The 18,174-nt window shown below is 42.2% G+C and overlaps 1 protein-coding gene across 8 annotated transcripts in view; it reads left to right on the forward strand.

The window, feature by feature from the left end:
* The first annotated feature begins 2,736 nt into the window (after positions 1-2,736).
* The window catches only part of LOC123366530 (isoaspartyl peptidase/L-asparaginase-like), a 231,610-nt gene continuing 216,172 nt past the window's right edge, over positions 2,737-18,174 (forward strand). For 5 of the 8 annotated variants that reach the window (XM_045010098.1, XM_045010097.1, XM_045010099.1 and 2 more), the window contains exon 1: positions 2,737-2,875. The gene's annotated coding sequence lies outside the window, so the exon portion shown is untranslated. Of the gene's footprint in view, positions 2,876-6,560; positions 6,877-11,349; positions 11,372-11,794; positions 11,901-18,174 lie in introns of those variants that run through there. The other 3 variants (XM_045010094.1, XM_045010096.1, XM_045010095.1) reach the window with 3 other exon arrangements.

The raw sequence follows: 18,174 nt of genomic DNA on the forward strand, positions 1-18,174 counted from the left end.
AGAGAAGACTTTAGAGACAGGGATGCAAGCCTATGTAGATCTGATTGTAAAGTCAATTCCCATAGCTAACAGGAAACTGCAACAAATAAGAGAGGAAATGGAGAAAGAAGAATCATTGGAAATCATTAGAGAAGTGGTAATTAAAGGGTGGCCTGAAGAAATAAGCAGTTGCTATCCAAGTATAAGAGCTATTGGAACTGCAGACATGAACTTACTGTGATGGATGGAGTGATTTTCGAGTAAGGTTGTGTCATGGAGTGTGGGGGAGTCAGGGCTCTGCACCCCTCTTCTGAGATTCACCGTGACTCTCAGCCAGCCAGTAAAACAGAAGGTTTATTAGATGACAGGAACACAGTCTCAAGCAGAGCGTGTAGGCACAACCAGAACCCCTCAATCAAGTCCTTCTGGGGGGTTTAGGGAGCTTAGACGCCAGCTTGGGGTTCCCTGCTTTGTACCACTCAGCCCAAGACTGAAAACAAAACCTCCTCCAGCAGCTCTCTTCCCCCTCCCCCCAGCTCCTCCTCTCCTTTGTCCAGTCTCCTGGCCAGAAGGTGTCATTTCTCCCAACCCCCTCCTGGCTCAGGTTACAGCTCAGGTAGCTTCCTTTAAGGGAAGTCCCCCATCCCCAGTGTAACTTCCCTGCAACATTCCCAGGTCAAATCCGCCCTGCTTCCTGCTCCGTCACAGGTTGTAATTCCAACAAGCCTCCAAAAAGAAATGCTACAGAAGATCCACAAGGGTCCTTTAGGAACTGAGAAGGGCAAACAATGAACACAAGAGGTGCTCATTGGCTGCAGATAAAAACTGTTTTTCATGCTAGAAATACAAGCCGTGCCAATAGGCAGAGCCACTGAGACCTCCATCCAGTTCCACAAAGGCCTTATGAGAAGGTAAGCACTGACATTTACCTAGCAATCAAAGGATTATTTAATAGTCACAGACTGCTCTTCTCTGTACCCAGAAATTTTCACACTGCACAGTAGTAATAGTAAATCAGTGATAGCTGTCATGAAGGGAATCTTCTCCAATCATGGAATTCCAGATGACATCTTTAGTGATAATGAACTGCAATTTTTCAGTGCAGATTTCAGGCAATTTGCCATAGATTGGGATTTTCATCATAAAACATCAAGTCCAAATTACTTCCAATAAAATGGATTTGTGGAAAGGTCTATATAGACAGTAAAGAACCTTATGAAAAAGACTTTTGTCAGTGGGGGTGGTTTGTATAAACCTTTACTGTTTACCTAAGTACACCGCTGGAGAATGGCTTTTCTGCAGCTCAGCTGGTAATGAGAAGAAGGATCTGATCTGATTTACCAATTAGTGATGATCTGCTGAAATCTCCTAACAATGAAACCATATAGAAGATGAAAGAAAATAAGCAATATTATTTTGACAAAAGGGCCCATGATCTCCCATCTCTTAACCCAGGTGATATAGTGTGCCTGAGGAATCACACCTCTAATACTTGGGGCCAAAGGGGTACCATTAAAGAACAGCTGCATCCAATGTCTTATGTAGTCCAGACAGACCAGGGGGACACATTTTGATGTAACCAAAGGGATCTATGAGTAATCCCAGAAAGTTCCAATACATTGACAGTAAATGTGGACTTTGGCATTTCCCATCTGAGTGATCCTTTATCATCAACCCACAAAGGAGAAACTGTCAAGGAACAAGAGAACAATTCAGATTCTAATGAATTCAATCTCTGAGAAGGAGATTGAACCTCCTGAAAGACTCATAGAGACTTGGTAACCTGCCTGGAGAAAAAGTTTTGAGAAAAGTGGGTGGCAAAGACTCACTCAAGAGTGATTTGCTGGTAACTGCTCTTCTCTAGGTAATTGACACATTGTATTACGTGGGCTGAGAATTTAATGCATGTGTAATAAGATAGTTGTTAGCTATATATATATACACACACACACACACACACACACAAGAGTTAATTTGTTTTTCTTTAAGGCAGAAGATGTAGATTATCAACATAGGAATTTGTAGATGTGCCCTGGAGGTGGGGGTTGGGAACACCACAGGGCTTTGTGCAGCAGTTCACGAGAGATGCTCTCCAGCTTGTTTTATTAAAACTTTAGTCCTTTCTCATTCACTAGTTTGTTATTTAATGAATCCCAAGATCATTGCAATTTTGATTTAAATCAATCCACCCTACATCATCTGTGAAGAACCAGCAGTGGAGAGGAGTAGAGCCTGCCATAAGGAACAAGTGAGGATTTTGAGGTTGTTGGGAGATTAGGGTTCCCAGCGCACTAGTATTTTCTTGGAATCTCCAAGAATTAAAGATTAATCTTTAATTAAAGACCATGGCATGTGATCAAACCTTCAGGAATACACCCAACCAAAACTGGCAACCTTATGGTGGATGTAACAATGAAAGGGTAAAGAAACCGGCAGGAGCAGGTAGATGGGGCTCCTGATTTTCTCCTTCAATTTAGAACTCTGGGCAATTAAACCTATCCTGAAAATACTAGAAGTAAATAGCACTGCTATTGCTATTTTCATTTATTTATAGGAATTCTGGCATTCTAAAGGTCTGCAGAGATTTGCTATTCCTGCAAGTAGGCAGTTTGCAGCATTTTTTAAATAAGCAATGTTAATAATTAATGTCATGATAGCTCTTTGAGGTCTCTTAATTCGGGAGGTGAACAGCTCAGACAACTTCATTTTAATTGTCTGAGTTTTAGTTATACATTTACCAGGCTTTGATAGTAGTTCAGAAATACACAGACAAAGGTTAGCTTTGGATTTGGAAGTCTAGGATTAATACTTAGCTGTGCTACATTTTACTCACATTTATTGTACTCAGGAGTCTAATAAGGACTGTATGAGGTAGAGCTGTTTGTGTGAGTTGAAGGTAAGTGTGCTTTTTAAGAGTATTGCTATTTTGTATTATATAATCTGGAATGTGTCTCTTCCATAACATTAGCTCACTCCTGTTCCTCCAGCTTGTATATCAAAGTAAAACATTAAAAAGGTTGTAGAGCAGTTTTTAAACTAGGAGATGGGGGAAAGCCGACTGCTGCAGAGGAGCGTGTGGATCGGACACAGACTTCTCTTAGGGGAGAGTCTGATGATAGAGAATCTCCAGGTTATAGTCAGGAGCAGAGGACTGAAAAGTATAATGTAAGGGCCGGATCAGATGATAAACAGTCACATAAAAAAGAATCTGGCACATCAGAAAAAGGCAGGCTAATAAACAGGGACAAGTTTTTGAAGTGCTTGTACACAAATGCCAGAAGTCTAAATAATAAGATGGGTGAACTAGAGTGCCTTGTGATAAAGGAGGATATAGATATAATAGGCATCACAGAAACTTGGTGGACTGAGAGCAATCAATGGGACACAATCATTCCGGGGTACAAAATATATCGGAAGGACAGAACAGGCCGTGCAGGGGGAGGAGTGGCACTATATGTGAAAGAAAGTGTAGATTCAAATGAAGTAAAAATCTTAAGCGAATCCACATGTTCCATAGAGTCTCTATGGATAGAAATTTCATGCTCTAGTAAAAATATAACATTAGGGATCTATTATCGACCACCTGACCAGGACAGTAATAGTGATGATGAAATGCTAAGGGAAATTAGAGAGGCTATCAAAATTAAGAACCCAATAATAGTGGGGGATTTCAATTATCCCCATATTGACTGGGAACATTTCACTTCAGGGCGAAATGCAGAGATAAAATTTCTCGATACTTTAAATGACTGCTTCATGGAGCAGCTGGTACGGGAACCCACAAGGGGAGAGGCAACTCTAGATTTAATCCTGAGTGGAGCGCAGGAGCTGGTCCAAGAGGTAACTATAGCAGGACCGCTTGGAAATAGTGACCATAATACAATAGCATTCAACATCCCTGTGGTGGGAAGAACACCTCAACTGCCCAACACTGTGGCATTTAATTTCAAAAGGGGGAACTATACAAAAATGAGGGGGTTAGTTAGACAAAAGTTAAAAGGTACAGTGACTAAAGAGAAATCCCTGCAAGTTGCGTGGGCCCTTTTTAAAGACACCATAATAGAGGCCCAACTTCAATGTATACCCCAAATTAAGAAAAACAGTAAAAGAACTAAAAAAGAGCCACCGTGGCTTAACAACCATGTAAAAGAAGCAGTGAGAGATAAAAAGACTTCCTTTAAAAAGTGGAAGTCAAATCCTAGTGAGGCAAATAGAAAGGAGCACAAACACTGCCAACTTAAGTGCAAGAGTGTAATAAGAAAAGCCAAAGAGGATTTTGAAGAACGGCTAGCCAAAAACTCCAAAGGTAATAACAAAATGTTTTTTAAGTACATCAGAAGCAGGAAGCCTGCTAAACAACCAGTGGGGCCCCTTGACGATCGAGATACAAAAGGAGCGCTTAAAGATGATAAAGTCATTGCGGAGAAACTAAATGGATTCTTTGCTTCAGTCTTCACGGCTGAGGATGTTAGTGAGATTCCCAAACCTGAGCTGGCTTTTGTAGGTGACAAATCTGAGGAACTGTCACAGATTGAAGTGTCACTAGAGGAGGTTTTGGAATTAATTGATAAACTCAACATTAACAAGTCACCGGGACCAGATGGCATTCACCCAAGAGTTCTGAAAGAACTCAGATGTGAAGTTGCGGAACTATTAACTAAGGTTTGTAACCTGTCCTTTAAATCGGCTTCGGTACCCAATGACTGGAAGTTAGCTAATGTAACGCCAATATTTAAAAAGTGCTCTAGGGGTGATCCCGGCAATTACAGACCGGTAAGTCTAACATCGGTACCGGGCAAATTAGTTGAAACAATAGTAAAGAATAAAATTGTCAGACACATAGAAAAACATAAACTCTTGAGCAATAGTCAACATGGTTTCTGTAAAGGGAATCGTGTCTTACTAATCTATTAGAGTTCTTTCAAGGGGTCAACAAACATGTGGACAAGGGGGATCCGTGTACATAGTGTACTTAGATTTCCAGAAAGCCTTTGACAAGGTCCCTCACCAAAGGCTCTTACGTAAATTAAGCTGTCATGGGATAAAAGGGAAGTTCCTTTCATGGATTGAGAACTGGTTAAAGGACAGGGAACAAAGGGTAGGAATTAATGGTAAATTCTCAGAATGGAGAGGGGTAACTAGTGGTGTTCCCCAAGGGTCAGTCCTAGGACCAATCCTATTCAATTTATTCATAAATGATCTGGAGAAAGGGGTAAACAGTGAGGTGGCAAAGTTTGCAGATGATACTAAACTACTCAAGATAGTTAAGACCAAAGCAGATTGTGAAGAACTTCAATAAGATCTCACAAAACTAAGCGATTGGGCAACAAAATGGCAAATGAAATTTAATGTGGATAAATGTAAAGTAATGCACATTGGAAGAAATAACCCCAACTATACATACAGCATGATGGGGGCTAATTTAGCTACAACGAGTCAGGAAAAAGATCTTGGCGTCATCGTGGATAGTTCTCTAAAGATGTCCACGCAGTGTGCAGAGACGGTCAAAAAAGCAAACAGGATTTTAGGAATCATTAAAAAGGGGATAGAGAATAAGACTGAGAATATATTATTGCCCTTATATAAATCCATGGTACGCCCACATCTCGAATACTGTGTACAGATGTGGTCTCCTCACCCCAAAATGATATTCTGGCACTAGAAAAGGTTCAGAAAAGGGCAACTAAAATGATTAGGGGTTTGGAGAGGGTCCCATACGAGGAAAGATTAAAGAGGCTAGGACTCTTCAGCTTGGAAAAGAGGAGACTAAGGGGGGACATGATAGAGGTATATAAAATCATGAGTGATGTTGAGAAAGTGGATAAGGAAAAGTTATTTACCTATTCCCATAATACGAGAACTAGGGGTCACCAAATGAAAATAATAGGCAGCAGGTTTAAAACAAATAAAAGGAAGTTCTTCTTCACGCAGCGCACAGTCAACTTGTGGAACTCCTTACCTGAGGAGGTTGTGAAGGCTAGGACTATAACAATGTTTAAAAGGGGACTGGATAAATTCATGGTGGCTAAGTCCATAAATGGCTATTAGCCAGGATGGGTAAGAATGGTGTCCCTAGCCTCTGTTTGTCAGAGGATGGAGATGGATGGCAGGAGAGAGATCACTTGATCATTGCCTGTTAGGTTCACTCCCTCTGGGGCACCTGGCATTGGCCACTGTCGGTAGACAAATACTGAGCTAGATGGACCTTTGGTCTGACCCGGTATGGCCTTTCTTATGTTCTTATGTTCTTAAAGTTATTTGGTGATTATATTTAAAGAAAAAAAAAACAAATAGACATGGAGGAAATAATGTTAGCTTTCTCTTCTGCTAGGGACTCCTCCCCTGAGCTGGGTCCTGTGCCCTTTTAGCAGTGCTATTCTATGTAGAGCACCTTCCTGAGAGAATAGTTCAAGGGCTATATTCTTTTTGTGAGCTATACAATATCTGTCTGCCATGCCAGCCTCACATGAGGTGGATTTCTAGTATCCCTGGAGGTAGCAGTCTTGTGTGTGCTTCTGTCTCTTTAAGGCTGGTCTGGAGGCGTGGCTCACACAGGGCTGTGCTTGGCTGGAAATGGGCAGGAAGCTGTTCTGAGCTGTGGCTAAGGCCTGTAGCTGCCTAGTGTACTGCTCTCTCCTCATTGCTGCTGCTGGGCTCACCCATCCCTTTCCCAGATCTGTAGCAGCCTTTCCCGGCTTTAGTTGGCTCACTGCCCACTGCTTCTTTGCTGCAGCTGTGGGACTGCTTATAGCTGAGCCTCTCCACTCAGTCACCCGTAATTGTGTGCCCCTGAGCAGAGCCAGCAAGCAGGCAGCTTTCTCTTGGGCTTCTGCTGCAGCAGTGCTATGCAACAACTGCCCCACCTGCTACTTGAGTGCTCCGGGTTCCTACCCCCAGGTAAGTCACAGAAGGCAGCTCTCCTCAGACCTACCTGGGATCAGCTTTTGGGAGGGTGTTATGATGTAGCCCTCATCTGCACTATTGACTGAGTTAACTGACCTGGGCCTTTCCCTTGTATTTCCTGTCTCCTCTCCCACGATGCTGTATGGAACTTCAGGTAATTCAAGTCAGGTCCATCTCTGCACAGTGATCAACATCATGTTGTAATGAACAGATTGTTCATAAGTGTATTGGGCTGAAATTATTGATGTTGTAATTAGGATGGTGCCCTGTTGTACTGCATGCTGTACAAACATAAATGTAGTTTTTCCTGAAAGCCTTACAGTGCGGTTTAAGAGCAGGCATGAAAGAAACCATGCTTAGAGATGTGTGAAAAGAGCGGAGGGTCTATCACTCCCCCCAGTCACTTCTGCTCTGCCAGCCCCCTTGTCAATTCTGCCCTCCCTTCACCTCAACTTCATCTCTGCTCCTTCTACAACTCCTAACATTCTACATCCACCTCTCCCTGGCTTAGGGGGAGGGCATTGCAACAGGCTTCACCCTCCCCCTTCTTGGACCTGGTATTGCAGGGAAGGCTAGGAAAAGAAGAGGAGCTCTTCTGTTGTTCACAGGAAGGGAGGAGAAAAACAGAGCTTCCCTGGGCTCTTTCTACTTCCCCTCTTCTCCAGTGTGGGGAAACAGGATAGCTTCTCTGCTCTTCTCCCCTCCACTGGCTCAAGGGAACTCTGAACACTAAGAGTAAAGCTCTGCTGTGCAGGAGATAAAACTTTCTCCAGTGGTGGTCCCAGACTGTGGAACTAATGGTCATCACAAACCCCAGTGCTACTGGTTCCAACTCAAGTTCGAGGCACGGTTCTTTGACCTTACCTTCTCTCACATACAACAGGTATTTAAAAAACAAACAAAAAAAACCCCCCCAAACACACAAAACAAAGTGCACATGCTCCACTTATCCTCTCCCCTATGGAGAGGAGAGAACAAAACACAATGTCAGTACCTGAAGGGAGAGAGCTCTACGTGCTTCCTGCAGCAGCCCAGGAGGCTTTCCCCACTTGACCCAGAATATATGCAAGTGGGTAAAGCCACCAGTCAGAGCAGGTTTTTCCTCAAGCTATACTAAACGTGTGTCCCCCTCCACAAGCCAACTTACTTGTTTGAAATTTTATTTTCTGGGTCTGTGACCGGGAAAGCTTTAAGCACTGACACTGGGAGAAAAGGTGTTGGAGAGAACAAAGTTTGCTGTAAGCACATGTGGGTACGAAGGTAAGTAACTGCACAACTTCATGATTAATGGTGAATTGTTTTTGGAGGATGGAGCAATGTACAAAGTGAGACTATGGTGAAAGAGGTAGGAGTTATCATCGGTTGATGGACATGTGTGCTCTTTCCATGTGCTGTCCCAGCCCTGTGAAGATAGTTGGTTCAACAGACCTCAATAGTACTCTGACCGCTCCTCACACCAAGGTGCAACCTGGAACTGGGGTACCACTGAGCCCTGTCTCACGAGCCTGGGCTCCTTCTCACACTGTGCCTGACAAGCTGCAGACCACTCCCGGGTCTTACCCCAGAGCTGTACCATCTTGCCCTGGTCAGTATAAGTTTTTTATCCTGTCCACCCCTCCCTCTGTGTGGAGAGGACAATGCCCCAACCCTGTGCCTGAGCAGATTCCTCACACACTTCAAGCAAACCACACTATTTTAGGTATAACTATAATGGAAGGATAGATTAAGTGATAGCAGACAAAAATGGTTACCTAAGAAATAAACAAAATTGCAATGTAAGTCTTATAAACTAGATAGGATTTGAATCAAGCAGTGTGTCACCCTGTTTGTAGTACAAACAGTCCATCAAGCTTCCATACATGGGCAAGGCTTCCTTCTTTCCTGGCTGTGATGCTCCCCGGTTCAGTATTTGTTCCTAAGGTGTTTCCAGGTGTTGTGTTGTAGGGGAGTGAGGCCCTGTCATGCTGTAACTTCCCCCTTTTATATCTTCTTCCAACATGCTGGAAAGATCTTTTACTGTGACCGGAGTCAAACAGTCCCCATTGTGTAGTGCTATCTCTGAGAGGTTTCTGTTGTACCCAGATCCTGGGGTAATCCTTGTGAGGGTATGTATCTCCTCAATTGGCCATCAACATTGTTTGGCCTTTTTATTGTTGTACCTGAAAGGCTGCTTGTGAGTGTTCCCAACCTCACAAAATGTTTCAGTAATACGTGCATTGCAAAAATTTATAACTTCCTATACCATGATAGCACATACAACTTAACAGGATATTAATGTTCAACATACAAAGACTTTTAGAATGATACCTCACAAGGCATATGTTGTACAAAACATATCAATATCACCATGGTGAATATGGGATGTTGAGTGTGTCTTTGGGGCAGAGTGTCATAAGTACTACCCAGAAAGAAAGACCACAGGCACTGTTCAGTGACAAATGCTCTTGGCCAGGTTTATTGCCCTCAAGGCATAGTCCCAATTCCCTGGATCTGTGGTTACAGGTAGGCTAATACATGAGTATCTAATGGGAAGGAGTGGTTCAGTCAGTGAGGTACCCTGACATTTATAGACTGAGACAAACAACTTACATACTACCTTATGTATTTCATGGCATCTGCTTGTTACCTCCCCTTGTATCTTGCTCCAGTTGTCTCAGGCAAAATATCCCTATTCATCACTTCTGTCAAACCCTCTTATCTGGCGTTAGGTCAGGATGTACCTTTGTTAATCTTTTTGAGTGTGTTCACACGCATACCCAGTATCTGTTACTTCTTCGGCATGCCTGTGTTCTAGGAACACTAGCAGTACCTTTGCCAAGTTCATGTATCCGACAGTAAAACTTGTAAACATCCGCTTTAATACATGGCTGTAATATGGTTCGGGCGTCATATCTTATACCAGGCCCAGTGCTCCAGGCTCTCTCTCTCTCTCCCCACTTCAGGAGTATACAGAAGAATAGGATAGGTTAGAATAATCCATTTTTGCAAATGAGTGGGAAGATAGTGGTAGAACTGTAATAGATAGCCACACACAAATTCTATTATGCCTTGTTAATTTTGCATCAATTCAAAGGCCTATAGATGGAAACCTTGCTCAACCTCAAAATAAAGCAAAGTAATTTAAGCTGAGAAGTATTTTCAAAATGCAAGTAACACAGACTACTGTAAACTCTTTGAAACTGTGAGCCAAATATTTAGGGGCAATTTAAAGCCTACCAGTACTCTTTAAAAATACAAAAAAGCTTTAACATACCAACTGCAGTTATAAGAATCCCTTCACTACTAGCTGTGCACCTGCTGCCATCATCAGTTGAGAACATATTTAAACTATTATTTCTGATTTTAAAAAAAGTTATCTACTGTCAGTATAAATAACACCGACTATTACTACAATGTAAAGCAAGGTCAGAAAAAAAAACACCTTCTTTCTTCTGTTTTTTCCCCCTCCATTTGTTTGTTTGGGGAATTAGCTTGTACTCTTTCCTCCGCACATTCGGTTAGCACAGGGGTTCTCAGACTTCTGTACTGGTCACCCCTTTCACATAGCAAGCCTCTGAGTGTGAAACCCCCCCCATACATTTAAAACACTTTTTAATATATTTAACACCATTATAAATGCTGGATGCAAAGCGGGGTTTGGGGTGGAGGCTGGCAGCTCGCAACCCATCATGTAATAATCTCACGACCCCCTGAGGCATCCCAACCCCCCAGTTTGAGAACCCCTCAGTCAGCAGCTGATCTACATGGGCAGGCACTTACACCTACTGTAGGTGAAGTAATTATTACTGTTATGACCTGCAGGATTAGGGTTTAGTCTACTTCCCTCATTTGTGTTTTTCCCACAGCAATGCGAGACCAAACATTTTAAAAACAGGAAATTGTAATTGTAAATTCACAAGTATTGGCAGGTAATCGATAACAAGTGTAACACCTGGGTAAAAGGGTGGACTCTAGATAATTAGCCATACCCAAATCTGATTATAGCCCTGGTTCCAGGGCTCTGTTTATTATCTCAGAAAGAAACTGTAGAGAGACAACATAAAATAACAATCTCATTCTCAAACTAGATCAGAGATCGGCAACCTTTGGCATGCGGCATGCCAGGGTAAGCACCCTAGCGGGCCGGGCTGGTTTGTTTACCTGCCGCGACCGCAGGTTCAGCGAATAGCAGCTCCCACTGGCTGCGGTTCGCTGCTCCAGGCCAATGGGGGTGGCGGGAAGCAGCGACCAGCACATCCCTTGGCCCACGCCACTTCCCGCAGCCCCCATTGGCCTGGAGCAGCAAACCACGGCCAGTGGGAGCCACAATCGGCCGAACCTGCGGTCGCGGCAGATAAACAAACGGGCCTGGCCCGCCAGGGGGCTTACTGTATTTCATGACATCTGCTTGTTACCTGGCGGGCTGTGTGCCAAAGGTTGCTGATCCCTGAACTAGATTGTGCCTCTCAGCCATCAGTAGCTTCCTGGTCAGAATTTCTACCCACCCTAGGTGTGTTCACTTCATAATGCTCTGTTGTATTTCAAGGGGAATGTTTTCCTCTATACCCCTACCCTAATTGATATCATCACCTGATTTTTACCTAGCTAGGTTTAGATGATTCCCAGCACCTGCCTGCTGGGGTCCTCTCCAGAACAGGGATGGGTGCTCCCCAGTCCTCCTAGCCCTTAAAGGGGTAGACCCCACTATTACAACCTGCAGAAACTTTTAACTCATATTTTTCAACTGATTATATCTCATTCTATGCTGTCCTTTTAACATTCAGCTAGAATCAGTGGACTTCTAGGACAGCACAGCAAGTTCAGTTTATTTTAAACTGTTCAGAACTTTCGGTTGCTTTTGAAGCATTTTATATGCAAAGGTCTAGATTCACAAAGATGTTTAGGTGCTAAACTCTCATTGAAATCAATTGAAGATAGGCACCCAAATACCTTTGTGAATCTGCACCATAATGTTGTTGGATCTTATTTAACAATGAACAGAACAAATCACAGAAATAAAAAAAATGCAGAAAACCCTGGTAAGTTATTGAGAACTACCAGACTTAAACTTGTTATATGTAGACCACCACCTCTTAGAGAGAGGTCCTCGTATGGATCACTTCCTCACCCAGTCCTGGTACCTAAAGCAACCACACTTATGTCTTCCTAGTGAAAACTATCCAGTGTTCAGTTAAATAATTGCTTTCCCATATTTGAGGAAAAATGGTTAAGGAATAAGTTTTGTGCTTGAAAATTGCACAGTGGGTGAGTGAGGTGTTAAACAAACCAAGTGCAGAGTTAGTGATATGCAGATAAATGGGGAGAGTAACAGGGAGAGGGACAGCAATGGGATGCAAGGGAAGGGGAAAGAGATGGAGAGGGGGAAAGGTCTTCAAAATGAAAAACACTCTATACAGACTGGTTTCCAATTTCTGCCTATGCAACTCTTGAGAGTGTGTTGTAGGCAGAACTGGTAGTGATACCTACACTTAAGATTATCCAATACTTCACATTATAAGCATCTGTTTTCAATTTCTGGTATCTTTGCCAAACTTCAACTGTTCAGGTTGAAACAACGCCACTTTAGTTCATTCTCAGACCATAATGTGTTCTGTATGTTGAATGAAGTCCTATGGGAAAAAATAGTATGTGATCATGTAATAAAAGGCTGTACATTTATAGAAAGGAGGGAAAAATTAAGATTGCCTTAACCCTAGCATTTCCTAACTTTTGAATGCGGGACTTTGCATCCTTAATGTTCTTTTAACAGTTTTTGTATGTAATTTGAATATACAGGGAGACTGTTTATGCAATGTAAATTTCACTTTGTCTGGTGTTTTGGATTTTCTAGTGCATTTAACCTCACAAATTATGCAAAATTTGAAAGATTGGCTGGGACCCAGTAGGAAAACCACCACACCTTATTGGCCCCTTCTGATGCCATCATAAAAGTATGATAAGGGATAAAACACATCAGAAAAGGACCTGCAGTCTAGTAAACATCATGTTATGACCACAGGTCTGTCAGTTGTCACATGCTTTGAATTATATAGTACACAAAATTCTGTATAAATGTACATTCTAATTATTATATATTCAGGTATTCACCACTGAATGTACGATCCTTCATTCAGACTATCAAATCAAAATTGTGTTCTCTCCAGGAGTACAACTCTGAAGGCAACCTGCCCTCTGCCATTTATGACCTGGGATTAGACCCAAGAAAGTGGGGTTCTGAAATTTGTATTGGTTAGAAACTTTTACTTTTCTCTTTAAGGAAATTAGAGTTTCCCTCCACAGTTGGGTTGTGAGTGGAAGCCCTAATAAGAATGCTTCTAGTAGACTTAGATTGGATCACTGAAATTGCAGTGCCAGCCTTCAAGAGTTGGTAATCTGTAGGAGACAACAAAAGGGAAACTGTCACAATTGTTCTTAGCAGGAGTCAGAAATAGACTAATAGAGAAGCACATCGCTCTGGGATTACCCAGCTGTGCCCCTACCTACATATTGTCATTATTCTTCTAGCACTTTCCTGCTTGAGCCATGCACCCCTGCTAGTTACATTCCCTTCTTGCCCATCCTGCTTCACTCTTCCTTCCACACTACTCAGGGCCAGCTCCAGGCACCAGCTAAGGAAGCAGGTGCTCGGGGCGGCCAATACCAAGGGGCGGCACTCCGGCCACTACTGGGGTGGCACATCCGGGTCTTTGACGGCAATTCGGCGGTGGGTCCCTCAGTCCTCTCAGAACGAAGGACCAGCTGCCGAATTGCTGCCGAAGAGTGGAGCGGCGCGATCCTGCTGCCCTGTTTTTTTTTTTTGTTTGTTTGTTTTTTTGGCGCTTGGGGTGGCAGAAAACCTAGAGCCGGCCCTGACGCTACTAAGGATATGTCTATACTGCAATTAGAAAGCTGGGATGCCAGCTGATTCAGGCTCTCAGGGTTTGGACTAAGGGACTGATTAATTGTGGTGTATATGTTCTGGCTTGGCTCTGTGAGATGTGAGGGTCCCAGAGCTCGGGCTGCAGCCCAAGCCTGAATGCCTACACTGCAATTAAACCCCTTAGCAGGATCCCTGGAAGCCTGAGTCAGCTGGCACAGGCCAGCAGTGTATTTTTAATTGCAGTGTAGCTATACCCTTAGTGGAATAATGTTCCTAATCCTGTATGCTACACAAGCTTATTTTTTTCTTATTTCCTCAGCCTCTCTCACAGTGACCCACATTCCTGTCCAAAACATACATCATAATTACAAAAGGTTTACATAGAGATGAAATCCTGCCATATTAAAGTGAATGGGATTTTTGCAGTTTACTTCAATGGGGTCAGCATTTCATACATAATATGTACAATGGGAAAACATGCAACCTCTTAGCACTTCCTGAAGCCTTACTTCTCTGTGCCTAGTGTCATGTCTCTGTTCCATGTCATATTTAGTCTTCCATACTGTGAATATCACACACTGTTTAATGTTATGTACATAATAGATTGCAAGCTCCTGAGAAGCAGTGTTGCTTGATTCTTTCTGTAAAGCATATGTTGTGAATTTTATAAAGATACTAATTTTTATAGCCCACATGATCCTTAAAAAATATAAAAAGTCCACAATTTAAATGCAAAACTTTTGTAAGAGGAAAAACAAGTCCTGACTTTGGTTTTGTTCACTCAAATTGCTATATTGAAACTGCTTTAGTTATAAGAAGTGGCATTTCTGTAGTGGAATTATAATTTTCTTCAGTATGCTTTGATTTGGAAGTAATGAAAATAAGGGAAACTTTTCATAGTATCCTAACAAAGGCCTTGATTCAGTAAAGCATTTAATTAATGGTTAATTTTCAGCATCAATTGGACTACTCACATGCTTGAAGTTATGCATATGCTTATATAACACTGACAAACCCTGGTGTTGGCTGGGATCCAACCTGGGACCTCTGGAGCTAAATGCATGAGCCTGTACTGCATGAGCTAAAAGCCACATGGCCCTTGGCTAAGGCTGTAGAGCAGACTCATTAATCTCTAAGTGGTCTTGGTGCCACTAGAGGGGACAGAACACCACACCCAGGAAGTATGTGGGTTACACTTACATTCTTTGCTGAATTAGGGCTCCAGGGAGCATGTTCATACACTAAAATTATTATGTAACACTTGTAAAGGCCAACAAAAAAATCCAACTACTGGAGTTGGCACAGCAGGTTAGTAACAAAATTACAAATGTAATAATAGTTATCAACTGCATTTAAGATCCATTTTGTAAATACATTCAAAGTAACTAAATTCTTCTTGGAGAAAGTTTTGATTCACTTTGTCTGGCTCTCATATCAAAGGTACTGTTGTACTGCATAGAAAAAGGAAGTTCACTGTTGTAAAGCATTTCCCATAAATTGCTTGGAAATAAATATAATTAAAGGATTGTAACCACATCTATGTAAATAGCAGTGGCCACTCTGTAATCACTTCTTTCTCTATTCCATTTTTCATGCCGCAAATAAACATTGTACTGTGATGGTTGTATCCTACTTCCACCACAAACATTAGTTGTGCTTTTAAAATTCCTCTTCTCTCTGAGTGTTATTATTATGGAACATTGTGATAACTAATTTAGCTAGGTTTTGCTATTGGCCACTTTGTTTTAAAGAACTGTAAACATATTTTAAAACTAATGTAGGATACACTCAAATAGAACACTTTTTTTTCAAACTGATTTAGCATAATTCACTGTCATTAAAAGATGCCATTTTGTACTTAAGATGAGAACTATTTCATTTACTTTACTTGCATTTACTTGCTGGTTCACTAAAAGGCACTTGGTTTTTCAAGCAAAATTCCCATTAAAATCAACAAGTAAATAGTGTAGAAGAGTTAATGAAAACATAAGTTTTTCGTTGACAAAAACATTCAAATTGCTTTCTCTCATTGAGCTAAAATGCAATTGAGAAATACAGGTTCTCCAAGTAGCTTTAAGACCTTCCATACTGTAAGCCAGGAGACAGTAAAGGCAGGAAGGGAGCCACTAAAACAGTTTGGCTTTGGAGAACTGGCATTGTCCAGGGCCTTTTAAGGGAAGACAAAGCACTACTAGTATTAATCATCCTCAAAACCAAATATACTACTTAATTACCAGCATGAAGTACCAGCTCTGCCCATTACTTTGGGGTATGTTCATTTATTAGGGTTAGTCTTCTGAGGGTGGGGGCTTCTGTATTTCTATCAATGTACTGATTGTGTCACTTGTGTTCTCATACAGAGCTCTATTTCTCCCTGCTGCAAGTTCCCTCCCAATGGAGCGATTCTGCAGGACCTAAGTTCCCCAGGGCGGGGTTCTTCCAGCCCCTGAAGCTCTCACACATGTCTGAGAGGACTGGGTTAATCAGCACTCCCAAGCTGACCCCTCATATGTCCCTGGACTCAGCAGGCTGGGTCAAGCAGCACTTTCAATCTGCTACCCTCATATGTCCCTGATTCAGCAGGTCTCTATCCCCATTTTCATGTTACAATTGTAACCCACTTGTTGAGCCAGAGGATTTGTGGGTGCTGCAGGGATTTTTTAGTTTAAGTACAAGGAGCATTGCTGCAGAATGAATGTTGAAACCAAAAAAAACAAAACAAACAAACAAAAAACAACCATCCTGAGGGGGAGAGAGAAGCAACCTATTTAATCATGAAAGTTATTTATTGCCAGGTAATAACACAAGGGGAGCCAAACAAACAAACCAGTTATAGTATTAAATCTAACTTAAATTTGATTATAAAAGTCAGTTTTACAAAACTATAACTGATCACACAAGTCAGGGTCAGAAGGCTGTACCTAGAGAGAGAGAGCTGGGTTCTCACCACTCCATGAAGCTTGAATCAATCAGGGGTCCTAGGCGGTGGTGGTAGCTGATGGTCCAGAGTGCTGGAGACAGGCAGAGCCTCCAGCATGATCAGTCAGGAGAAGATGAAGTCCCAGTGGAACTGATGCAGATGCTGGATCCAGGCATCAGAACACTTACTTGAGCATGGGTAGGAGTTTTTGTAGAGAAACAATGGTTCAAGGAAGAACACTAGATTTGTTTGTGTGTAAACAAGGGAGTATACCAAAGTTGGTTTTGTTCAGGCTATACCATGGGAGCTGATCATTCCTCACTTTGGGTGGTGTTCCTTGGAGGGTTCTCACAATGCAATTAGGGAGCTTCACTATTCTGGATACTAATAAAGGATTATTACTAGGATTGGTCTGATAATTACTGAGCTGGGTGTGCGCAGGTGTGAATTCATTAACTTCTAGAACAGAGATCCCCCATCATGCAGTGCTTCCCTGCTTTTCTGGTCCCAGAGTTCCATGCAGTTCTTGCCTTGGAATCTCTGTTCTCCATTTTGTATGCTAATGGAGATGCCTCCTTGTCCCATCTTTGATGCAAATGAGGCTAGGGGAGTTTCCTTAGTCCTGTCATCCTTATCCCAGGGGTTTATGTGTGTCTCCCACTGCCTTTTCATTGCTTTTTGTCAGTCTTTTTTTCTGATGGAGATTTAGTTCAAGCAGAGGCTGGAGGTTGGGAGGTCTTTCATGAATCAGACTGGCTGGGAGTACTGTGCCTTGGTTGCCCAAGAACACAGAGCTGCTAGGTAACACATCTAATTAAGCATCAGTATTTGCCATTATTGCTAAGCTTCATTGTATTCTATGAAAACATGCCAATGTTATGGTGATGAAATCAGTATAAATGCTTAAATTATAGTGGAGTGTTAGCTCTGTTACCATTTAGAGTTAAGACCAGCTTTCTGTTTAAAACTGGACTCTTCTAAGTGCTCTAAAATACTCTGAATCATAATTGAATTACCTCTGAGCCTGCCTAAGCTTGATGACTCATCCCTGTGCCAGCAAGTGTGATAAATCATCAGAGCCAATTATCTCCCATTCAACCAGGGTTCAGCCAATTCACAGGTGAGGGCCCAACCATGTGATCCCACGGCAGGTATATAGGCTCCTAAAGCAAGCTGTCTTTCTGGTTTACTTAATGTAGCTATGTGGTTGGGAATGCTCCAAATGCCTAGTAGTTTTAACAGACATCGGCTGTGCTAGCTAGTGTCTGCTCCTTCCTCATTTGGCTGCTAGACACTTATGTTGCAAGAATGTTAGGCTTGCAAGGACAAGTCCTCAAAAGTTAGGAAATGCTAGAGTTAAGTTTGTCTGTGTATATGAAATAGCAATTTTTAGAGGTTTACAACTCAACCAAATCTGTGTGGACAACATAAGGCACCACTTTGACCCCAGATATACCCCCATCCAAATTTCCAGTTTCCATTCCAAAGCCTGGAGGTAATAGAGCTTTTCAAA

The sequence above is a fragment of the Mauremys mutica genome, chromosome 3, assembly GCF_020497125.1.
Source record: "Mauremys mutica isolate MM-2020 ecotype Southern chromosome 3, ASM2049712v1, whole genome shotgun sequence".
NCBI classification, from domain to species: Eukaryota; Metazoa; Chordata; order Testudines; family Geoemydidae; genus Mauremys; species Mauremys mutica.